Below are 27,061 nucleotides of genomic sequence, written 5' to 3'. Positions count from 1 at the left end.
TGTAGAAATTGTATCAATTACAGATATAATTCAATATCAATATAAAACAGATTTAATTGTATACATGGAATAAATTACAATTAAAATTTCATCAATTATTTTCTTATTTTCTTTCATCTAATACTTTTAAATTCATTTTTTCTTCATCATTCTTACCATTACCCACTTTGTTTTATATTGAAGGCAATTATGACTCCTTGCTTTAGGAAGAACAACAGGTGTCCTCAATATAAATGTACCAAGTTAAAATGTCACATGTGAAATGTCAGATACTTGAAACAAGAAAAATCACTACACAGCAGATACCAGTGTTTCTGCCCGGTGACACCAATTTATTTCACTACCAAACTGCATTGCGTCTTTATCTTGCAGCCGCATCAACCGATGCTGTCACAGAAAGAATAACAGTTTGTGCTTTGAGTTATTCAGCTGAGCCTGCTTCTTTAAACACTCCTCCGAAGTGTTTTAAGCTGCATTTCCCTTGCAGCTGTACCCCAACCCGTTTATCTTGTTGTTTCTCCTACCCCCTCCTTCATTTTAACCCTTCCCTTATCTGCTTTCCCTTTCCTTTCCCTTTCACTGATTTACAAGAGTCTGTGTACAGTTCATACATATACCTGAACAAGAATTGCATTTAACATGTGCACCTTAAATGTGCCATGCAACAATGTAAAGATTATTCAGCAATGTATCACATATGACCAAATAAAACAGTAATATCAAATATACAGATAATTGCATAGTAATGACAACTGTAAAACATCAATATAGAGCTATATGTTTCTTATACATGTCTGTTCCAGGATCAGTGAGCCAAGAACAAGAATGGGAGCTCTTGTGTAGTTTAGTTTTCAAGCTTTGGGCTTTTCTTGATTGTTCAGCTGCATCTTACTACAATACTATGTTTTGAATATCTTTGAAGGTGTAGCAGAGGTTCTGCTGGTACCTCATATTCAAAGGTGCCAAAACAGCATGGCAGATGCAAGGGTCACATTTTCCAGATCATGAAAGCGCCAGCACACCCTCAAGGTTTACTCCCACATCAAAATAGTCACTGCTGGGAGTTCCTCTGGTGACATACATCCCCACTGTTGTTCCCACACATGGCACATGTTGGCTTCAGTCACGTCCTGCTGAAAGGGAAAAAAGAAATCTTTGAGGACTGGTTGAATTTTTATTTTTTACTTTACTTACACAGACCTCATTGAGACATGGCTTTTTTTTAAACAACACAAAAAGATTATTTCAACCATCACTTCAGGGATAAGAAATGCAGCACTTTGCAACATCTTTTCTTTCGACTTGTAAACATCGGACACTGGAGATTAAAGCACTTTATCGACAGTTCGTGACACATACATTGCTTAACAGCTGTTGAACGGACCTGGGCGGTCAAAAACAAAACTAGAATGAGACTACACAGGCATAAACAAGGGGGGGGGGGAACAGGGAGGGAATAGCAGAAAGGAAACATTTTCAGTGTGAGGCAGAGACCTTAACAATTGATCTGTTGAGGTTGGATATTGCAGCAGAATTCAGGTGATAGATAGCAGCACAACTCATGGATGTAATCGGACTATGCTCTGTTTCATGTGATAACGGTACGTTGGCAATCCATGCCAATCTGAATCACAGTATCGCCTTGATCATCGTATTGATCATTATCGGATTATTAGTGTGTATATATAAACGTTGTCATTTATACCTTCAAAAATAATCTGCTACGTAAAAACAAGAAGCTCACATCTCAAATCAGCAGCATCATGCCAGTGTTACTATTTAGTATTCAGCTGTAGACTGTTTGCATATTCAGTTGAGCTCCTGTGCACTAACTAAAAGACTCTCTGAATGACACAAGTAAATCTGAAATAGTTATTTGGAAGTGGACCAATTGCACAACAACTTTATTTTCCATGAAATGACTATAAAGTAGTTCTGTCAACAGTACTTGGTAAATGTCTTGAATAGCTTTTTGATAGAGCAACCTTCTTTGCTGTTGCTGCACTGAAACATAGTTATATAATACATTTACCATAAGTGTTGACAGCACATGAAATTGGATTTTTAGTACTTTGTCTTGTCACTTATCAAGAGTATGTATTAGATTATCGACTGATATATCGACATCAGAATTTTTCACTCCTTTAAATCAGTATTGGTATCAACCTCAAAAGTCCCTTATGGGCCTTAATTGGTGTACATTGTTATATTTCAGTGGCTTTAGGGAAGATTTAATGACATTGAGTGATATGGACACCTGTCAGCGTATACATATGATGACAGTCACTAGGACCTTTGTGTGTTTCTTTTACTGATTGAATCGTGTGTCTGGGCCATCAAGCCTTGAAAGCTGTCAAGTACCAAAAGGTGGCATCAGATGTCTGGGCAGATTCATAGTGTTGTCTTGGATCAGATAGTTCCTGATTTAAATGAGTTTTGCCAATTTTAGACTGTAGTTTTATTGAGATAAAGATGTTGGCTGCTTGTGTTTAAACCACATGGAACATTTAGGAAATTAGAACTTACATAAATGGAAGATAAATTAATTAAAATGAAAGACATTGGTAGAAAAACATGATCAATCATAAAGTAAAATATCAAAAATGGATGGTTCAGTGTTTGGTACAAAAACTCAAGTACATTTCGAACAATACTCAGCACAATTGGTTTCTATACATTTTCTGTGCCATCCAAAAGTATTTGTACTATATGTGCTTTCAAAAACCCACATCCTCTAAACCCGTCCTTCACTCGTCATTTCCAGTCACTGGTATGTATCTGTAGTTATTGCATGTGACAACATTTTGCCATCATACATACATATGACACAGGAAGTTGACTCAATCTATAGGTGACGGAAAGACAACTGTGGTTCTTTTTTTCCCCTATATGTCACAGACTTGCACATGTATCCACATTAGTCATTCTGTTAATGTAGCTGTTTGTTGAAGTGATTTAAAGCCTGTTGCTCCCTTGACTGGATTATGGGATTTCACACAGTAACTTCTTCTTTACCCTTTCATTGCTTCTGGAAGCTTTTTACTTGAAATGTATGGTGCACGTTTCAGCTTAATCCTGCTTATAGTGCCTTGGACGTGTCTGTCGGAACAGGTCTCTGGTATTGCAATACTGTTGATGTGAGTACTACCAACAACATGAAAGATACTAACATTGTATTGTACACGGATGTTAAGTACTGTACTACTTGAGTTTAGATCATTTGCATAGGTACATTTGCTCAAAAGATTTGTGCTTGAATGAGTAGGGCTGGGTATCGTTTAAAAAATGACTATACCAGTACCCATCCAAGTACCCTTAAAGTTATACTGATATGAATTGAGTACTTCATTCGATACCCATTACACATTTTGTTTTTATCCGGTGTAACAGGCGTGTAGTGTAACCACACTTGGGTGCTGCTGAACTGCAAAGTGCACTAGCTCAAATTTACCATGACTTCACCACCACAGGCAGACTGTAGCTACTGTGGCAGTGGGCCAATCACATGTTGCTTTAAATCAAGGAACGTTTGCGTTGATTGGCTGTGAGCAAGTCCTTACAAATAGTCATATTTTCTAGCTCTGGGTGCGAAAGAAAATCAATTGCAGGTATCGTTTGACGGGAGACGTTTCGATACTACTTGGTATCAATTATTTCGGTCAATACCTTAAAGGTATCGATGTATCGAAATGCAACAGTGTTTACCTGGGGCCCCCGATTCACTAAATCCACCCCTGAAAAACACACCCAAGTTGCAGCTACTAGCAGTACACTGATGAAATAGGATACACTCTGGTTCATTGGGTGTTTAGTCACCTGCTTCGACAGCGGTTATACAGTGAAGCAAGGATTTAATCAGTGGAGGTGTTTTGCCGGTGTGAACGTTATTAATATTTTAAGTTAGGATGGCAAACTTACACAATTTGAGTTGCAATAATGGCACAGTGGTACAGTTCCTCTAGGCTATACACTCGTGCTCATGTTAGACTCAGTCCGCGGAGCCCTGAAAAGACCTGCCCCCTGCTACACAGAACACTGTTTGCTTGGCTATATAAAATGTATTTATATTGAATGTATTGTGTGTCCAAATTGCATACAATTCAACACTGCATGTCCTTGGGTCCTCAGTCATACACCCGCCAAGTACATGAAAGACATACATACAGACATACATACAGATATACATACAGACAGAGTGTCCTTGCTCTATAGTTAGATTTTCTTTTTTGTCCTATGTGTGTGGTGGCTAAAGGCTCTAAAGTGGTAAAAGTTGGTAATACTAACACAGATAGGGGCAGCCTGTGTATCATGGTCTATTTCTGTACCTCGCCTGAGGTTGAATGCTCAGGAATTGTGCTGATGTTTTTGCCAGATGTGGATCAAACTGTGAACTCAGATTAGTGTTTCACCTTTTTAAAGTTGCTTGCATATGTGAGAACACACACATTTGTTGTCAAAAGTAGATTTGTGTGTGTAGCTCAGTAAATACCACGGCTGTGTTCCGAGTAGTAATGGTGCCAAATCACAGTGTGTGTTTCCTCTACTGTGAGTTAACCCCTGATGAAATGTAAAGGGAGGTTGTGGAGCTTTTGACTCCTAGTAGCACTGTTAAACAATGTTTGATGTTTTTGTATAACATGTTCTACCAGCACAGGCACATACGTATCACATCACCTATGATATGACTTTTCCTCTAGCGCCACTGTGAAGCAGACACTTTGGGCTTTTCTATTCATCTATTGGATGAATTGTCATTAAATTTGGTACACATACAGTATGTCCCCTTCAGGATAAATTGTATTAACTCTGTGATTCCCTGACCTTTAATGTGGTACCATCATCAGGTCAACATTTCAATTTCTGTAATATTTTGGTTTGTGATCAAACACCTACAAAACTACTCACATGTTCATCAGTCTCAGATGTACTTTGTGCTAATCACCAAATGTAAGCATGCTAATACATTACGCTAAGATGGTGAACAAGGTAAACATTATACCTGCTTAACTTCAGCATGTTAGCATTATTATTGTGTGCATTAGTAAAAATATATTTTTTTAAATGGCTAAGTGCAGTTCAGCCTCACAGAGCTACTAGCATGAAACAAATGGGTCCTCTCATTTCAGAGAGAAGTGGACAAAGCAGGCTTCTAGCCAGCAACAATTGTTTTTGTTTCTCTTACTAGCAGATTTCATCACCTGTGGCTAGCTAGACAATTAAGCTAACGTTAGCGTCACAAGTTGGTTGAAAATGTCTCTGGCTGGCTTCTTCATGTGATGTTTTGGTTTAAAACTATTAGTCTTGTTTTTGGTTAGGAGAGGCTAACAAAAGACATGACTCTTTAAATCCAGAGGATATCTCTTTCTACACCTCCATGCTCACCACTTTAACATGGCAACAAATCCAAGGCTTGACAGGCCTGCCATACCTACTTACAGTTACTAAGTACAGTTGTTTTGTTCGTGGGAGGGGTTTAGTGAAAGGTCAATTCCTCAGACTGTAGTGATGCATGTCAAAAGTTGGTGACATTAATATTCTGTTAAATGTAGCAGTTAAAAGAGGAGAAAAAGAACCCAGCTTTCTGCTAATGGCTTTTTCACAAATGACTTCAACATTGTACAGCCTTAAGGACACACATAGCGTGTCTTGGTGAGAAATGTTAAATGTTTTTTTTTAAGTGTTTGTTTACAAAGAAACCTCCAAAGGGTACCTTTAATACTGCACCTGTTTTTTTCTGGGATGAAACGAATGAAATCCCTTCTCTCTGGTATGTAGCTTTGGTTTGAGGCTTTTCATATCTACCTCAGAAACAAATACAGCAACTATCCAAGGCCAGTATCTGCTCAGAACAAAAATAATTTAGAATTATTTTCTTCTTTCCTTTTTTTCATCTATTGTCTTTTTCTTCCTCTTGTAATCCACATGCACTTGTGCAGAGTCTTCTGAAGAAGAACTCTGTGTAGCTTTCATCCATTTCCAGGGTGATGTAATGGAAAATCTGCATGAAGTCCTGATCACTTTGCACCTGAGGGACAGATTTTTTTTTAATACTGTTAGTTGATAGAGCTGGTGTAATTCTCCATGACTGCTTTCTCTTCACTTTAATTAATAGTGTTTGCTCATAGAAATTAGATCATATAATAAATCATACATTTCATTGCTATGGAAATATCTGCTTTGAATCAGTACAGCTGCACAGTGACACTGGAAGGTTTCTCTGGCTGGTGTTATCCTCATCTGACAGTTTCTGCTGCTGGCATGTCTGAACCTTCTCTTCAGCTGTTATGTACATTTACTGCTGACGTCCAACCATTTCTGATCAAACAAAATCAAACAGTAACTGAGTTAATGTGTAAATAATGAGGGATAATATTCATAATGCTATTCCTCTCTTTTTTTCTTTCAGGAAAGTATACATTTTCTGTTTATTGTATATTCTATCTACTATTTTCAGGTTGATAATCAAAAGCAGTTTGTGCAATGTGCACTTTGTTTCCATAGAGACAGGGTGCTGTTGCTACCACTATCTGCATCTATGGCGTAATGAGAAAAACATTTTTGCAATCTAAATGAGGTGAAATGAAATGATTGTCTGATGGTAATTTACAGAATCATGTAGATGTCTTTATTTAGTGCATTTTCACTCATATTGACTTAGGACAGATGATCATGTAGTCTCTACAATGTCAAAAATGAAAACAGGGGCAACAAGTTCTTTGACAGAGATGCTTTGTGTCTGCCTGGCAGCTGTTTGACTTCTAAGCTCTGGATAACATGTTCTAAAAATGGTTGCTTTTCCCCAAAAACTCAGTTCGAGGAGAAGGCTTGTCTTAGTCTTTTTTGCTACTGCCAACAAACTTGATGAAAAATCCAAATTAAGAATATGTCATTCTGTCTCAGTGCTTTCTGACTTCCCTACCTACTCTATCTGTAGTAACCAGCCACAAATCCATTTATTCCCAATGAAGACATAACTCTTAAAACACATCTCACATATATAGTTTCATTTTTAAAGAGGTTTACTCATTTCCTAAAACAGCTGAGCACTGTAATTCTTTAGCAAATGTAAACATTAGGAAACAGTGTATTTATTGGGGAATACTTTACACTGTGGATTAATACACATTTGATGAGTATTTACAGCAGTATGTAGGATGGAGTCAATGGTTATGAAGAAACATGTCACCCAGTGCAGCAGTGTGGCTCACTGAAGCCTATTTAATAGTTTTTGGACGACAAAGGAGCTCCATGACTAGGATAAAGAAGCAGTCAAAAGTTTGGACACACTTTCTCATTAAATGAAGAAATGTGTCCAAACATTTTACTGGTACTGGATGTCAGGCTTGGGATACACACACATACCTTAATAGACAGTTCATTGTTGGTTTTGGTGTTTTGGTGGGATTTGTTAAAGGTGCACTATGCAGGAAGTGTCAGTTGGTGTTTGTAAACACACAGCATTCAAAGCTAGGTCCTCCTTCTTGGCCCAACCAGAGAGAGTAAGAGAGAGAGTGGTTGAGCGAGCTAGGGAGTGAATGAAGAGAGTGAGCGGTGCTGGCAAAAAGGAAGCCATGAATCAGCGTAATAAAACATTTTCTGATTGTTTTACAGCGGTTACATTCTAAAGCGGTTACGTCTGCTGTCACACTCTCCTCTGCACACAGCACTGCCCAAAGGTTGATGCCCAGAAGCTTCCATACACTGTCATATACGTTTAGTGGGTCATAAGTGATCATTGAGAGGGATTCATTTTGTATGAGACATATATACATAGCTTTTTTAGGAAAATCCTGCATAGTAATCCCTTTAACATTAAGAATGATACAGAATATATCAGCAGCCTTATCTTTAAGAAATCACTGTAGCTTGGGGTGTCCTGGTGGACTATGGGTTTAACAGCTGCATCCTGTCCAGTAAAGGCAAGAAAACAGAGAAAAATAACATAACATCAATAATTATGACTGGAACTGATGAAAATCTAGAGGATGGTCTCTATTATATGCAAATAAGCTCAGGCTGCTTTTAGAGCCCCACACACTGATGAAGAGAACATACCACCTCTAGGCTGTAAGTCTGTTTCTTCTTCTTTTGTTACAATTGGTTAAAGGTGGTTATTTAACAAATGAATAGTGTCATAGCAAATTTTTTTGTTCAGCTTATTTGACTCCACCATGGGTATGGTTTTTATTTAACGGTGTCTATTTGAGTCCAGCTATACTTTTTTCTTTAGTTGAAGTCTGCCCCGCTTTATGCTTTCTAAGCATGCATTGATTTGATACTCGGTAGGTTAAATTATAGATTAGGTTATGGTTAAAACAAAGCCGTATTTGATTAAAACATACTATTTTAGAACCCTAAATTACCTGCAACTGATGTTTCAACAGCATTTCAACATTTAAGGGAAATGAACCCATTTAATATGTCATTTTTCATCTTTTTACTTGGAAATCACTCTCACTCAGTTGATATAAGTGGACAATAAGCTAACAGTTTATTCAAATTTGTATTTGTCCAATTGAGGCTTGTCTCATACCTGTCTCTGGACCTCTTATCAGTAAAGGGGTCCAACTGCAGACTTCTCGTCTGGGGGCCCAGGTCTGCGAGCCAGATACATGTGGTCAGAAAGAAAAATATCTTTAGTGGTTTGTAGCTACGATAGCTTTTTTAACGTTAGCAAGGTGTGAAAAACAATGATGTAAGATCCAGAGTTATGCTAACAATAAACTGTACATTTGATGTTAAGATGGAGCTTGTTATATATGTAGATTTAGTCTTAGTCAGTGAAGTAAAGGCTGATTGAGAAGTAGTTATAAATACATATACAATACTGTTTTTCATTTCTATATTGTGTAGGTGATAATATCAATGTTTGAGCTTCTCCAACAGACTCACTTCACCTGAACTTGATGTAATGTCAACCAGGTTGTATTTTATTAATTTAGTAAGTAATTTAGTATTTCACACCTAACACAATGCTAATGTGAGCAGAACAACACAAAATGTGAGGACACCTGTAATATTGGTAATAATCCCTCATTGAAAACTGCAGCATTTAAATCAAAAGATGTTGATGGATGTTTATAGACAGTTTGGGTAATTATTTCACCCTTCACCTTTCTATTTTTCCTCCAAATAAAGTTTGCTAACTTGGGGGTTTGTGTACCATCTCACTGTGTATGCCTCTTGCCTTGTTGAATTTCTTTTTCGTGACGTCGTGTGATTGTTTCCAGATCTCCGTTATTACATTGGTGGACTCCATCCTGTTGGTAATGGTAGAAAAAAAATGTCCACAACTATAATAATACATTGCAGTAAACTGGAATCATCCTTTAATAGGTTTCCACAAGAGAACAGTGTAAACAGCTATAACTGTCTAGAGCTGTGCTTGTCTCAGTCCAGCTGTTGGGAAAAAGCTGTGTATTCTGTTCAGGGTCAGTGAAATCAATCTTCCAGAGCCTTGAGCCTCGTGGCCCCAGCTGTTGGGTGTAGAAGAGCCCGTGTGTACACAGAAAAAGCTGACCACCAGCCAAATCTTTATGCCTCTGGTTTCGGCCTGATGTGACATCACTGTGTTTTCATGCTCGTCTGTATGCTACGCATGCAGGAATGTTTGGGAGGGTGGGAGGCTGTGGGGTTGGAGGGTGTGGTGGGAGGAGGTGGGCAGTTGAGGGGAAGGGGGTTCTCCTCAAACCTGCCAGCGTTCCTAGCTAGCGAGGGTTGAGACAGTGTTGTATCCAGGTTTCTGCCCCAGAGACGTGGAAACTAACCAATCAGAGGGGGAGTTTTGGAGACAATCCTAGGGTGCCCATTACTGACCTATTTGCAGTTAGGCAGGCTTTACACTCTTTGCAAGCCCCGTAACTATCAGCACAGCCTTATTAGGAGGGTTTGTATTGATGTATTAAGTTCCATTTAGACGCTCTAGTTTTTTCTTGATCTCCACATGAGTTTCTAATTCATTATTTGTTCCTTCTTTTTCTTTGTTTTCTTGTATCTCTCTGCTATTTTACTGTCGGGAGTGCTGCAGCAAACAGCTTCCTGCAAGTCTGCCAAAAAACATCTTGTTCATCCAGTACCTTGCCATGGTTCTGGAAGCCTGGCACCCATCTTGCCTCTATCCTTTCTTTCTCTTCCCTTCCCTTCCCAGCCCTGCCTGCCTGCCATGCCTGTCTGGGTAAACCTAGTGTTTACTGTAGAGAACTGGAAAGTGCTGCAAAACCAGTGGAAAGAAAAAGCTTTGCAGACCCAGACTTAACTGGTTTATAGCTGTCTGAATTTAGATCCTCACTCCCTTTGTTTTATACTGTATTGTCTTTATGGTGGGACATGGAATAACACTGGAAGAGTTAAACATTTTTTCTGAAACTATATGGAAGACTTTACAACATGCATGGTGAGGATTTAGTGCCTAGTTTTAACAACAGTTTAAATGCGTCTATGTGCACTTGTGAAAGAATAATTACAGCTCAAATGAAGTTTCTTAAATGTAGGTTAGCAGGGACTGAATGTGGCAAAGGTCAAAAGGTCATTTCTTGAAACCAGATTTGTTCCCATGAAGCGGTCTGTTCCTTCGACATCACAGACTGCACACAAACAGCCACATAATGGCACCGAATTATAATACAGCTTTCCAATTTCATGTTCAACAAAGCTCCATAATATTGCTAGACTACATTGTGCTATTGCTCAGAGAGAGTATAATACTCATTGTGCTTTCAGGGATTGTGTTTACATACTGTTCTGAATAAGTGATAATACCACACTTAAAGTCTTTGCCGGGATAAGCTGTTGAAATGCATCTTTGAATGCAATTCAGGAACGCAGTCATTTTGTATGCAGGCATTCTGGGTGTGCAGTCGCTCTATCTGTCAGCAATATCTCCTCCACACAACCGTTAAATCACTAGAGCAGAGGTCCATGAAGTCAAAACTGAACAAGGCTCACTCTTTATATAACTCACTATAAAATGTTCTAAAACATGAAATTGGTATCTTTTGGGAAGGGTAGTTATAGTGAACGATCCTCTGGCAGGCTTAGTAGGTTTTTAGGCATGAGCGGTTTATTGAACCTGTGGTTTTGCTCTTGTTTTTGTGTACTGCTCTGCACTGTGTTGTTGATACTACTCCTTATTTGTGGACGCTGAAGTCTTGATTCTGTCTCTCTTGTGACATTATGCATGAGAATAAGAATAAATTAAATAAGAAATATGGTACCACTTTACAATAACACTACCATTATAAAGGATTTTAAAATGGTTGTGACGTATTAATTAGATTGTAAACATTTCATAAACCATTAATTAACAGTTGTAAATGAGTTATAACCTAATTTCCCATACATCCATTCGGGGTCACTATTTGGCAAGATGAAGGTAGGCTATACTACTACATTTTTATCCATCTAGGTTAAATAGGCACATCTTGCTATTTTGTCACTTTGTCAGTCAGCAGTTTAGTAAATGGTTATATGTTTTACACTTTACAACAATGCTCCCCTTTAGGTGTTATAAATGTTAATAAATCATTAGTAAATGGTGATGTCTTTTACACACTTTACAATAATTAGTGTTCAAATTGTTTGTAACTCATAAATAAATGCTCATAATTGGATGCTAAGAAACATGAAAAGAATCCACTCAACAAACTGTGGAAACCAAGGATGCTGCCTGATGAAGAGAAAGCTAAGAATCCAATCTGAGATTTAACAATACAGATAAATATGGGTTCACTATTTGGCAAGGCACTGGTCACTGTTACCCTTTTTTGCCAATGAGTTATAACAGCTTATTAATTATTTAGAAAGGGTTCACAACCTAATTATCAAGCCAATCATAAACCATTCACCATGTAATGCAAACAGATGCTGGAACAGGAACCAACCAACATCAGTTAAATGTTGCTTGAACACAAGTTGTACTCATTAACAGTGCTCTCCTGTCTGATTCATTTCAGCCTGGGTTTTCACATGCTCCAAAAAAAGAAAAAAAAGAAATGCAAATGAATATGTTTCCATCAGCAAGGGTTAAAGTGACCTAACAGTCTCTCTGAGAGTGGAACAATGAGAATTATATTTTCTAATGTGCCGACTCATTTTCCTGCGACCACAAAGAGGCTTTATTATGCATTTAGAACAATAAGGTTTGTGGGTGGTTGAGGTGGATTTGCTTTGGCAGCAAACGTCACCACATGATTATCTAACAGACAGATACAGCTTCATAACTGTTTAGTCAACAGTTTTGGAGGTTGGTTTTATTAGGTTTTTTGAGGCATCAAATGAATGAGATTGTGACAGAATAGCATTAATGGTTAACATATTAGCACATTAAATGAATATCTGATATACTGTATTGAAAGAAAAATGAGAAAATATATGCTTCTTCTAATGGGCCTAAATACGTAAAAACAGTGTTACCACTGTTTTTAATGTAAAAGCTGGTCACCTAAAGAGCCTTTAAATGTAATCATACACACACATCACTTTATATACCCTGTATATACTTTATCATTATGTTTTAAAATCAATAAATAATTGCCACGTACATTTTGATACGTTTTACATCATCAGCTACAGAGTTTACATATCTGGCAGGAAATCTGCTCATGTGCTGTATTGCGCATTGCAGGAAGAGGGCGCTCTTCAAATTCAGATTGAACAAATAGCTACAAAAAAACAACAACGTAGGTCTGTTTAAGTGAGGACATCATCATACTGTATAATAAGGGTTTGTAAAGTAGCTAGCAGTGTTTTCACAGTATGAAAAGCACAGGTTTAAATAATAAAATGAATGATTTAGCTGCGTTACTTGCAGGGTCCTGGTATTACACATGCTTGCCCAATTTCTTACTCTCATGGTTTACTGGGACGCTTGTTCAGAACAGAGCCGTCATTCATGTCATTAGTAGCACCTATTATTGAAGTTGAAATGTCTACTGCAAACGATTTATTAGTGCTGAAACAATATGTCTGTTGATCATGTGTCAACAATTTTGATAATTTATATATTTGAAGTATAATGCAAAACATTAAGTGGTTTCATATCAAATGTGTGGATTTTCTTGTTTTCTTTGTTCTATATGATTGTTAAAGGATTCACATTGTTTGTCAGATAAATTAAGGCAACAGTCCTTAGGCTCTGGGAGTTATTTAACATGCTAGATAGAGAATCATATTATTGTTATTTTATCTAAGCGTAAGATACAAGCTTAACCACATAAGCTCAGCTGTTCTTGGTAATGATTTTAATATCACAGAGTTCATTTGACACTGATATGATGACGTGTAAAAACACCTTTAATGGCGTGACCGTGCTCGGTGCACAGCAGGTAGCTGCAGTCCTGAGGGTGTGTTGCATAGGGGACCCCCACCCCACAGGCCTGGTCTCAGCCAGGAAGCTGGCAGCCTCCCTGTCACATCTGGCATGAAGCAGCGGCTACTGATCAGTGGTGACACAGGCTACGCGAACACGTATTCCCTGTAGCGCTCCCTGTCTGCTGCCAGCGTACACTCTCAGCACTGTGGGTGAAACGAATTCACACACTAACACACTTCAAATGCCATGGCACACACATGGAGGTCGCGCTGGGGTCAGGGATTCATACGGTGCCATCCTGCAGACGTTTCTATGTCATTGCTTTGGCAATGGCAGCGGTGGCGAACAGTTGAAAGCCAGTGGGGGGGGGGAGAGTTGCTACAACATGCAAGGTCAGTGTTAACAACGCTGCAAGGCTAAAACTATGTGACCCAGGTTAGATGACACGGAGATGCTGTTAAGATAAAAAGAGGTACCAAAACTTTGAATCTCCTAGTTATTATCTTTATTAGTTCTCTTTATTTCTTTGTACTTGATGTTATTTCAGATCTGTGTTTAAAGTACACTCTGCATGTGTGATCTGTGTACTGTTAACTGCTTTTCTTTGTCATTTTTAGAATGAGTTCCCTAAAGATGTTTAAACCCCCATACCTGCTTGTCTTCCATTACAATCTTTGGCACAATGCAATTTAAGTTTTTTTTTTTTTTGAAAGTGTGTGCTGCTCTCACTGTGTCTGGGTTGAGTTTCAGTCCAACAACATACCCCTCCAGTCATCCCCCCTGCTGTCCAGCCCCCTCACCGTCTGTACACCACCCAAACAAAATCCCCAAAGCCCCACAGAGCACTGTTGAGTCAACTCTGTCTCTGTGTGTTTATGTGTTTTTAAATCGTTTTACCAGAATTGTTTTAGAAGCAACTTCATTTTCAGCTTGGCAACGTCACTGGCAGCATTTTTTTCAATCCATAAAATGCTGTGTTCATGTGCTGATCTGAATTTATAAGCAGTAGGTCAGGATGAACAGTGGGTGTAGATTTTAACTTTGGTCAAATATTTAAAAAGAATATATTGTGTCTCGTGCCAGTATTGATGTTTCCAATACCACAACACCACAATCTAACTTAATCCAAGTACTGTGAGTTTCCCCAAACATAACCATAAAAACATGGATCATGCCGTAGTTGCCAGGAGGATATTGTAGGAAAATGATTGCAGATATGTTGGTATCAGAACTTTACAATCTGGCCAACACACACTTCATTATGTATATGAAGAGTACCAGTTAAGTGACACTATGTCTCTTTGAAAATGTTTATGCTGCAATAAAATATATATAGATACAACATAATACATACCCATCCGAATGTTTTACATGTATTAACCAGAACCTATATAGTATTATTCTTTTTTTACTAATATATTTCTATATATTTATGCATGCTTTAATTACTACATGATACCGTTGTCCTGTATAGTATTATTCTTTTTTTACTAATATATTTCTATATATTTATGCATGCTTTAATTACTACATGATACCGTAACAGCAACACAGAGCTATCAGGACGCTGTGCTCTCACACACGCTGCATTGATAGTCACACAAACACACGCGCGCCCACAGACACTCTCTAGCGGGCGCTCTTGCTCACTCGCTGCAGATTCAGGGAGATTGTATATAATTTGCGGGCGTCAGGGAGGCGCTATCTATATGCGGGACACTCTGGGAGAGTTGGGATGTGTGCACTAAAGCAATAACTAGCGTTATAGGAGTATTTGTAGCACCAGAGATGCTACTGTTAGGATACAGTTAGGACAATGTTAGGACAGTTAACACACTTCATTATTCAGGGATGTTTATGGACATTAGGCTGTTTTCATTTAGTTTTTGTTTTATTGTGAACTTGAATATCATCTAATATGAAGAGTGCACACTGCAGTTACTAAAGGGTCACTACATGATTCATTTGTTTACAGTAAGTTTCTAATTGACTGCTGAAACAAGTTATTGTTACATTATATTAATAATAAATTATTTAATTTTGACAGTAGGGCCTTAGTGTGGTACATTGTAAACAACTGATGGAGATTATATCACTCATGATTAGTCTAAAAATGGCATCTGTGCTAAAAGGACCCAAAAAAAGGGATTGAGAATCGAATCGAATCGAATCTAATCGTGACCTTAAAATCGAATCGAGGATTTGGAGAATCGTGACACTAAAACTAATACCTTAGAAAAATATGCCTTAAAACCATTTTGATAATTGATTTATTATGTAACCATTTTTGAAGAAAAAAATGAGTATTTCCGCTATTAAAATGAATAAAATATATTTGTTTTTTTCTGTTTTAGTATAAAAAGGGGCTCTGTGCTCTTGTGATTGTCTGTGTGCCACTGTTTAGACATCACGATGAATCAGTTCAATGAAAAATCAATCAATCAAATAAAAATAGTTTAATAATAATGAAGATTTTTAATTTAAAAAAAAAAGCTTTGCAGCATTAATTAACCATTTAAAAAGTGTCAAACAGCTTTTTCATGTAGTGTTTGATGTGTCCAAAACATCAGTCAAATATAACAGACCACCTGGAAGATGAGGGAGATGAGGTTTCTTCTTCTCACAATAAACAACATGTTAATTGTTCACCTTCACATGGAGCTCTGGGTCTCAGTGTGGCACAGTGTGAAAAACAGCGTGTTCCTATCAGTATGTGATGCACATAGAAGCACAGAAACAGTTAAAACAGAATCACTGAGTGTTTGTCAGAATGAAATGTTGAATTCCTCCATCCTTCACTGATCCTGCCAGTATTTTTGTCTCACTCCCCTCCCTTCGCCTCCCGCCCTCCCTCTGCACCCCCCCCCCCCCCCCCCCCCATCTCTTTTTTTTTCATTGTGAACAGCTTACTGCAGTATCCTTAAAGTCCCTGCATGTGTCCTGAGTTGTCCTCTCTTACCCAGCATGCACCGCAGCGATCTGGAGCTCTGCTCAGGATGGGCGCACACTTTTGATGTCGGGAGAGAGGAGAAAGGAGAGGGTGGGGGGGGGGCAGACAGAGGCTATGATGCTGCTTTATATACTCCTTCTTTCAATGGTTTCCCTCAGCACACACTGCTGTCATCAATTTGAAAAGAGATTTTTTTTTTTTTTTACCCTTCTTTTTTTTGCTTTTTTTTCTGCTTTTTTTCCACTCTGGCTCTGAAATAGTGTCCATGAGGCTGAAAAAAAGGGAAAAAACTTGGTGCAAACAGAGTCTGTGAGCCGGCGCATTGTCCTGATCTGACCCTCACTCACTCATACAGGCGAGAGCAGCACCTATCAGGCTGGGAGGGAGGTGTGTGTGTGTCTGTCTGTGCGTGTGTGTGTAAAGTGGTGATGTTAGGAAGGGAGGAGATGCATGAAATTGAGATGTGTTTCAGTGTTTATCTGCAGCATCTTAATGTTGCACATTATTCTTCATATAGAGGATATTTATAATCTTTACCTACATGTCAAGACAGCACTCAACTCACAAACATGCATACACACACACACACACACACACACACACACACACACACACACACACACACACACACACACACACACACACACACACACACACACACACACACACACACACACACAGTCATTTATGAAGCCTAATTGCCAAACATCTGGTTTCCAGCTTCTGAAGTATGAGGATTTCCTGCTGTCTCATTTTGACATTTTTATTATCAATTAATCTATTGATTATTTATTGGATTGAATGATTTATCACGTAGGTTTGAATGAGCACATTTGTGTCTCATTTAGATTGATTTAGAAGAGAGAAAAGAAGCAAAGTCACGCATTCATTTGAGAGGCTGAACACATACAGTAAAAACACTTGCTGTTGTTTGATAATCAATGAATCAAGTAATTCAATTGATTGAATTAAATGTTTCAGCTCTAAATTCAACATGTTTTAGTGTTGATCACACAAAACAAGCAACAACATGTCACCTCAGACTCATTTCTTCACTATTTTCTGATTTTTTATTGACATTGAATTGATGAATCAAAAGATGAATCAACAGTAATCAATGATGCAAATAATTGTAAGTTGCAGCCTTTAGTTCAGTGTTATCAAGAGTAAAACTTGACAAAACAACCCAACTCAAGGCCCACTTACTAGCTTTTTCCCTGGTTCTTACAGCCTCACTTCACATGGCTTTCATCACCAGGTGAAGGGGCAAGATTGTTACGTGGTCGAGAGCTCTGGAAAACACTAGTAAGTGGATGTTGAGCTGAGATAGTTTTAATAAACCGTTTCCCAGTTCAAAAATGAACGTTGCCTTTGAATGCAGCACGATATGATCAACATCAGATAATCACATAACATTTGAAGCGTGGCTTTAGAAAGTTTAGCATCAAGAGAAAAGAAGAAAGCAGATACACGATTTCCAGAATGTTGATTCAGCACTTTGTAGAACCACCACTGGCAGTCACTCCAGCTTTGACCTCAGATCGCTGCTCCACTCACACTCATCATGGCAGCTATCTTCAGCCGCGTTAGCTCTCCTGCGTCTTGAAGGTGAAGCTTGCTTGAAGGGTCGACCTGAACGACCCCCGTTTGTCGTCTTTCTGAAAAGTTTATAAAGTTGTTTCTGCTTGATTCTAAAAAGTCTGGCGAAAGACTCGTTATTTGAGATAGTGTTACTGGTTAGTCCTCATACCTAAAAGCCTTTTTCTCTTTTAATATTAGAACTAAAATATACATGAATACAAACTCTAGCTTGCCCAAATGTCCAGGTTCTCCCTGTATGTCCATGTCTTCTTCATGCATCTAACCCTAACCCTGCTGACTTTCTCTTTAAGACAGCTGTAGCCTCTTTAATATATATTTAACCATCATGTGTATATTTAAGACGTTTTAACAGTAAAACTGTCCCTTTCACCTCATCCAGTACCTCTTTGTGTTGTTAGGTTTGTATCATCATTGGGTGCAGTTGAAGTTCACTCACCTTCAACTGTGCAGAGTTCACAGTCCTCGTTCCTCACGTCTCTCTCTCTGGGTTTTTTTTTCCTCTTTCTGCCTTTTCAGTGCAAACAGAACGAGGACAGCAAGTTGCTTATTGACGGGTGTCCATCCAGAAGGATTTGTTTAGCGTGTGGATTTGGGGGGGTTGCCAAGAGACTGACCTATAATCTGCTTGTTGTTCATTGTGATGTCCACTGTATTGATTCAGTCAGTGAAGGATCTCTTCTCACTGTAAAGGCTGAACAAAGTCAGATCAGTTAGATGTTCTTCCATCTTTACCAGCCTTAATACCAACCAACTTATTTCACATAACTTAATGTCTATAAAGCCCGTGTCAGTGTTCCTGCTCATAAATGAACATTTCTGTGAATGTGTAAGTGTTATCCGGCCGGCTCATTTTCTCCAGCAGTCCTTTGGCGAGATGTTCTAAAACCAGGATGAAGCTTTTTTTTTTAATAGTAGCTCAGAGGCGGTTCTTAGGACACGCTGTCCGACCGCGTCAGAAATCAAATGTGTTTATACTTGTTCCGACCGGCGTCACTCAAAGGCAAAGTGAAAAGCTGGCTATCACAGGGAGAGAGGAGGGAGGAGAGGTGGTATCCTTTAAATACAAGGATATCAGTGTATATTTTCAAAAAGTCTACTCCTCTCTCACCTCCACACAGCTGACCAATCACTACATGAATTTGGTGAGAATGTTGGCGTGTCCGTTTAGAAAAGTTATAAAAATGCCACAGCACAGACCCCCCCCCCCTCCTCTATTTATCCGGCGCTCTGACAGCTAGCAGAGTTAGCGGTTAAATGGAGTTAACGGCTTACCTCCTGTAATTTCTGGATTACAGCTGCTGGTTGTCAGAAATCCGAGGCAGTGTGTTTGAAACACAGTCGTTGAGTTATCTACTTAAAAAGCTGCATTTTCTGCAAATGTGGTGAAGGATCCTGAGCTGTCCACGCTCAGGACAGAGACCCTAACCAACTAACTATTTAACCTGTGAGCTAAACTACACTCCTACCTGCTAGAACTGGAGACTGCTTGATAAGACCCAAAAGAACCACTGTAACAGATGACTTGATTACTATAAGCAAACTATTTCATTTGATTCTGTCCCAAGCTTTATGATCCATATAAAAGAGTTGATTTATTATTGTTAATTGGACAAACAAATTAGACTGTTCTAATGAGCATTTATAACTATATTCTGATATTTCACTGACAAAATAATGAATGAATGAATTGAGAGAATAATCATTGTGCATTGTGTGCATAAACCACACAATCTGATTGATACCAACTGACAAACTGTAAATAAAAGATAACTAGGTGATACAAAGTAATGCTTATCAAAGTCATTTTACATCAGATGTGTCCCGACTATTAAATAAAGGTCCATGGCTGCAGGTTTTTATTCCAACCAATCAGGAGAACACCAGGCTTGACTCACTTAATCAACTGATCTCACTCTTCAGACAGTTAATTGGTCAAATCATGGGCTCTTGATTGGTTGGAACAAACCCACAGGCACACAACCCTTTATAGAATAGTTAGGACATGTCTGTATTAGATGATTTTATTCATGTCAGAGTCAAGATTGGATGAATACAACAAACACTTCTGGTTGTACAGTTAAAATAATACATTTTATATTTAAAGTGAAAATACATACATATTACATTACATAAGAGAAGAAGTTAAAAAACAACAACATATACACATTAAATTATGCTTTTGAATACAAAATTTCATTTCCAGACTTGTTCTTGCTTGATAGTTTAAACTGAAGCTGGGTTGTGTTGCATTCAAAGAAAACAGACAGTAATCTCACTGAACACAGGAGGCAGATACCTGTTTTATATATTCTCAGAACTTGCATGAGCCCCCAATTTAACCCCCGGTTGCAACCTTCATTAGAAGCGCTATTTAGAAGACTATTCAGAGAAGGTATCGTAAGTGAAGTCGGACTCAGACAGAACAGTAGGAGGGTAAGGGGCAGCAGGTGTACAGGTGTGTGACTGGGATCGGGGGGGACATAGTGAGGTCAGCTACAGGGCAGGAGAAGAATAGCTGGAATCTGGAATGACAGTAAATGTTAATGACAGAGAGAAGCAGCACAAACATGCAAACAGAGTGAACTGAAGTGACCGTGGTGACGCTGGTCGGGTTCACTGCAGGACTCTCTCTGTTGTGCTGTAATGTGCTTTTGAATTTCCATCCTCTGAGTTTGCCTTTATATTCTGTAACCGTCACTTTATTTGCTTTTATTGTAATTGTCGCCTTTGAACATTTCTTTCCCTGCACATCGGTTTTAAACATTCTAAGTGAGAAATGGAAGATGCAACTGCAGAATGATGGTTGGATAAGAAGCTGCAGGCTAACACATCAAAGTGTTATACTTCTTGATCATATACACAGTGTTTGCATTTTCCCAAAAGAAGTCCCCATCTGACCCCATAGCCACGGTCATGTTAGGCCCCTCGCTTTAATCCTGAGTGGGATGTTTGTGTGTTTTGAGTGATGTTCTCTGCATGCTCACATTGGTTTCCCTTAAGTGCTCCACTCTCCTCCCACACCAAACACCCCCCCCCCCCCCCCATCCGCCCCCCTGTCCCTGACCAAGACACTGGCCTCGGGTCTGGAAGGAGGATTAAGTGTTCTCTTTTTTGCTCCATCAGAAGCAAGAAGCTTTCCATTTATTTCCTTTTTATGTCTTTTCTAAAAAGAGAGAATCCCCCCTTTAAAAAAGACAATCACTTGTCAAAAATGAAATAAAAACCCTTTATTTTAAGTCCCACTATTTACTATTTATAGGCAGTGTGTAAACAGGTAATAAATGGTTTATAATGTAGTTATAAGCAGATATATGTGTTTATTCATGTATTTGTCTTTAACTACAAGTGGAGCCTACTGTATAAATGGATAATGAATGACAATATATTAAAATACAGTTGTAATAATTATGATTGCTGACAAGTACTGTACATGAATAAACACTTAATAATGTGCTCACAACTACATTATATTGTGTTATAAAGCATTTATTAGATGTTTACAGTGATGTGTTAGCAGCAATACAAAAACAGTAAAACACAAAGTATCCAAAAGTGATGGAATAGTTAGTATCAGATATTGGCACAGAGCACAGTTATATAATCATTTCTATTGTGATGAATGACAAGCACGGTCACAACAAAGTCAGCTGCTGCCAATCACTTTCCTAATGAACCATTTTACGTAATATCGCCATCCATTTGCCAATCTGTGCCAGCCAACAGTGTGACATCACAACACATATTTGAGAGCAGATCCATGACCTGAGAGTACCCACGCTACTGTACTGTAGCTCAAATTGTAAAATAACAGCTTGGTCAAATATCTGAATGACTTTAGACCAGTTCTTGACACTTTTGATAAAAACCATTTCAAGATAACATCACAGCAGCAGGTACACTCAACATCAACTAATGACAGTTACAAAATTCACATTATTCACCTATACAGCCTCAGATTGCTCCACTGACTGATACAAGTCTGACAAAACAGTCTTGTTACATCAGCAAAGGTCCAACCAATCCAGTGTGATCACATGACAATAAATATCCACCAATAGCTGTTGGTGGAAATGTATTGATTTTTTTTTTTGGATTTCTTTATTTATTGTTGCTGTATGTCTACATTATTTTGTATACAGTATTATTATTGTATATTATTATAATTATATACAGTATAGATAGTAGGGCTGCTCGATTATGGAAAAAAACATAATCACGATTATTTGGGTCAAAATTGAAATGATTATTAAAACAATTTTTTTTAACTTTAGGAACATGCTGCATTTATTGGACATTCAGCTTAATTAATTTTCTCTTTATCTGCCGCTTAACGCAACACAAAGAAGAACATGTGCGGAGATATTAGTCCTGAGCGGGTTAAGATGATGATAGTTCACACAACACATCCTGTTTTTTGATAATTAGTCAGTAAACTCAGCATTGTCTCACGCAGGCTGGAAACTTTGCACTTTTATTAAGAGTTAAAACATTTCGCTGTGTGTTTCAGCTTCTGTCAAACTAACGGAGCTGCGGCGGCTTCCTGTCTAAGCTTTCAAAGTAAAACTTTTGTTATTGTGCGCTTTCATTATTATTAACAAACAAAGTTGGGGTTTGTAAAATTACGTGAGATTCCCAGAAGAAAAGATAAAACGGGAGAGCGGTGGGAGATGGGTCTAAAATACGGGAGAAACCCGGGAAAAACGGGAGTGTTGGCAGCTGTACAGTGCTGCACGCTGTGGAGGAGGGACGGAAATATGCATGCGCGGCTTTTTGCAGACTGTTTCTAAACAACGTTGCACAACGGAAAATGACAAAAAATTGTTTTCCCCGATTTTATTAGTTTTGAGTTCGTTTGGCCCCAAAATCGTAATCACGATCAAATTTCGATTAATTGAACAGCCTTAATAGATAGATAGGTAGGTATGTGGTAGGTAGATGGATGGATGGATGGATGGATGGATGGATGGATGGATGGATGGATGGATAGATAGATAGATAGGTATGCGGTAGATAGATGGATAGATAGATAGATGTATAGATAGATAGATAGATACTTTATTGTCATTGTACATAAAATACAAACAAAACTTAATTTCATATTCTCATCCCAGCAGCATACATGGAAATAAATATATATGTATATAAAAAATATATGTATGTATATATTGCAGATAAATAAAGTAATAAAGTGCAGCAGTAGCAGCAGATTTATTGCACATAGTCCCAGGGTGTGTATCTGCACCAGACTTTATTTTATTATTTTATTATTATTAGTTTTATTGAACTGAATTTTAACCACAAGCCAACAATTCAGTTTTTATCATGATATTCTCTTTCTACTGAAACATCCACTTGTGATTTTCTCCTGTTCCGCTCAAACACAGACGCACAAATTCTGCATGTTTGTACCTGATAGGACAGACATGAAAAGCTGAGTCATGCTGAACATTTTGCATCCTGCGGCGCTCGTGCCATTTCTCTAAAAAGCACAGAAAGCACAGGAGGCCCCTGAAGAACCACGGCAACACAAGTGTGCAAAAAGTTAGTTGTAAACTAGATAGTGACGCCCGCGCTGCAGAAGAGGTGTGAAAGGTGATATTCCTGATCTGCTTTCACTAATGTGAGCAGAGAGCAGAAGCAGTGGAACAGCAGCATTACTGTTGTTTGTGTTAATGTGTGTGAGCTGTACAAGCATGTATGAGATTCACACAGTTTGTTTTGAGCACCGTGAAGGCTCAGTATTTATTTCTTAGAGTTAATAGCAAAGTAATTAGAGGCTAAACACACAGGACTAATCACACTGGAAACATGTAGTAGGGAGTTGGGATGACACGCTCAAGAAAGCCTCGCATTCATTAAGTTTCCCGCAGACCACTTGACACACCCCTGGAGGAAAATACTGAGGAGGAGCTCTGTGCTATCCAGCCTCCAACCCCCAGCCCCCATCCTCCAAACCCCAGCCCTGCCTTTACGTCACCATTTCCAGCCGTCACACTCGGTCCAAGCCAGTCCACACTCATATTCCGTGTGTTGCAGCCTCTCTGCAGTCACAGCAAAAGTGCCTCAATGTCATTTTTATCTCACTTTTCTTTCTTCTTCTTTTTTTTTCTTCAGCACAAGCCATTCATACATTTAGCTCAGCGCACTGGAAGAGATGAAGATGCTGAAAATGTGCGTCACATTGTCAAATATAACTCAAATCACCATGGAAACTGAGTGGGGTGTTTTTTTTCACAACTCTCTCAGACTCACACACACACACAAGCACTTACACACACACACAAGCACTTACACACACAAACACTTTCTTTTCATCTGTCTCGCTCTCTCCTTGTGTCTGTCTTCACAAACACACATACACACACACACACACACACACATATTCCTATCTGGGCAATAGCATCACAGTCCAAAAAAACACTTGTTGGTGGATGATATTAATAGAATTTTTCCCCCTTTGGGAAAAAACACATCATGACACAGCAAAGAAAAGGAGAAGAGGGAAGATATGAATTCATGACATCAGTGTGACATATTTAGTAAAAAATAAAAAATAATAGTGCTATAGCTAGTTGTTGTTGCCTTACTGCTGAAACTGATGTTATTTGAAACCATGAGACACAATATAAAACCACACCCTTTAAAAGGTGTATTTAACACAATAATGAAACATGAATTCAAGCTGTTTAAGTATGTAAAGTCACATTTTATGTCCTTAACTTGTACCTGCAGCTGTTGCCACATTAATGTTCTGGCTTGTATGGATCAATAGCTAGTGTTTGCAGGCTTCCTCACAGCTCCAGCAACTTCCACCAAGAGGATAAGGAAGGATATTTTCCTTTTAGCGGCTAAAAAACAACAACAACCCCAAAACACAATATTTTGATCAAGTCAGACTTTTTCTCCCTCATGGATTTCGTAGGTTGGTCAGAGGCATTTTAGTAAATGAAACAAACTAAAATAGGATTTTGCAGTTTCCCTCCCTAGTGGAAATTACTGCCTTGCAACCAAACAGAAAAAAACAGTCAAAACTACTAAAATAAAACCAGAGTTGTAACAAACTAGGCCTCGTCTTTTAAGAGGAATGTAAACTGTGTGTTTGGCTTGGTTGTAACATATTATAAGTGGTGATGAGCTCCAGATTTAACCAGCTGAGCCTCTATCACACAATGAATGAGCGCAAATGAGATCTGAAGAGAATATGAAGCGAGCAAACATGCCAATTAGCATTACAGACAAACAGGACTTGATTAGGTTGCATTGTTGTGGATAGACGGTATTATTAAAACAATTATTCTCTTTTCAGTAAGAAGAGCGGTTTAACATTTTGCGCCGAAAGCGCGTGTGTGCAGGCGTGCGCGCTCTTTGTTTGAGCGTGAACAAGTGTGTTAAAAAAAAACATTAAAAAAAAAAGAAGTGCTGCAGACAGAACACGGAGGGAGGAAAACCATTCCCATTAGAGCAGCCATTAAGTCTTATTACAAGTGATTAGCGTCTGTCGGAGAGAGATGACCGGCCCTGTCCTGCCACTGAATTAATGACATCAACAAATGCTTTCCTTTCTCGCTCTCATGATAATCAAACCAAATCCTGTTTTTTTTTTTTTCTTCTTCCTCCTTTCTTTCTCTCTTTCTTTCTCTCTCGTTTTCTTTCTTCCCTTGAGATCTCACCATGAACTTCACATGACTTCTAATGATTTTTTTGGCAAAGCGCCAGCCGAGGCCGAGCGTTCGGGTTCCGCCTCCCTGCACATGTTGTTTGTGTCACTTGTTTTATTTATGGCTCTCTTCCCTCTTAAAAAACGGCGTCCTCTTGCTCCTGGAGCCGACACGCAGAAAGATATATCAACTCGTTTTGAGAGCCGCCCGTCCAAAAAGGGGAAAAGAAATGTATACTTCTTTTTTTTTTCTTTTCTTTACTGCAGCATGAAAGCATGGCGGGGGGAAAGCATTTGCGGTCATAACCACATGTGGCAACCACCAGAGGTTAAGTGCATTTTTTAAAGCCACTGTGGGAGTTGCTTTTGTTGAGAGTACTGTTGCATATAGGTCATCTTAGCCGGATGTAGTCTTGTGACTGCATCCTGCAACACAGACACAGCACAAAAGGTGAAAAGTGATGTTGCGGCTTCTCTGTGACTTCCTTTAATTGAACTCAGTGACTCGCGATTTCAAAGCAGTGATGAAAACATAGAAAGATATATGGATTGTAGGTGTGTTTTTAATGTCTGCGCCAGCACCACCGAGAAGCTTTTAAACTTTAAAATCCACTCAGTGCCTCGGTTAAATGTTTTATGCCATGGCAACAAGGTTGTGATGGTTTCTACCCTTCCTGAGGACCTACTGCTTTTCATAGCTGGACTGTGACTTTCATCTTGGTTGCTCATTAGTCTGACCTTGCTCTCTCTCTCTCTCTCTCTCTCTGTGTGTGTGTGTGTGTGTTTAGGTGTTTCTCTCGGGGAGCTCAGCAGCTCCTCAGCGCTGCCTGGAGTCAGACTTCACCACTTCCTCTGGTAAGACCTTCATGTTGATCAATTCCACATAGCCAGAGTCCGGCAGCTTGTAGAACGCCACACAACATATGCAGTGTTGTCTCTCCACTACACCTCCCTGCTGTGGACATGACACACACACACACACACACACACACACACACACACACACACACACACACACACACACACACACACACACACACACACACACACACACACAGATAATCATTGTCTCAAGCAGATGCGAGTCGTGATGTAAATGGTAATGAAGCTCAGATCGTGGTTCTGTTTCTGGATGAATCACGATGTGCCAGACTGATGATGCCTGTTTATTCTGTGGCTTGCCTTTGGGTTTGAAAGCTGCAGGCTGTGTGTGTGTGTGTGTGTGTGTGTGTGTGTGTGTGTGTGTGTGTGTGTGTGTGTGTGTGTGTGTGTGTGTGTGTGTGTGTGTGTGTGTGTGTGTGTGTGTGTGTGTGTGTGTGTGTGTGTGTGTGCGCGTGCGTGCGTGCGTGCGCGTGCGTGTGTGGAGCTTCACAGTGCTGGTTCAAATCAATATCATGATATGATGAGAATAATTTCCCAAATGTATTTTCCAATATGACAAATTAGTACGAGATGACATGTAAATAAATTAAATTGATGTTAAGCAGATCAAACTACACGTAATTGTTTTAATCCACATTCATTCGGACAGCATGTGATAAAT

The 27,061-nt window shown here is 38.9% G+C and overlaps 1 protein-coding gene across 3 annotated transcripts in view; it reads left to right on the top strand.

Moving 5' to 3' along the window:
- Positions 1-27,061, top strand: part of thrb (thyroid hormone receptor beta) — a 123,904-nt gene that overhangs the window by 48,359 nt on the left and 48,484 nt on the right. For all 3 annotated transcript variants that reach the window (XM_062435607.1, XM_062435608.1, XM_062435606.1), the window contains one exon: positions 26,307-26,373. The gene's annotated coding sequence lies outside the window, so the exon portion shown is untranslated. The remainder of the gene's footprint in view (positions 1-26,306; positions 26,374-27,061) is intronic.

Source organism: Scomber scombrus, chromosome 16 (genome assembly GCF_963691925.1).
Source record: "Scomber scombrus chromosome 16, fScoSco1.1, whole genome shotgun sequence".
NCBI classification, from domain to species: domain Eukaryota; kingdom Metazoa; phylum Chordata; class Actinopteri; order Scombriformes; family Scombridae; genus Scomber; species Scomber scombrus.
This window is presented reverse-complemented; position numbering and strand designations above follow the sequence as displayed.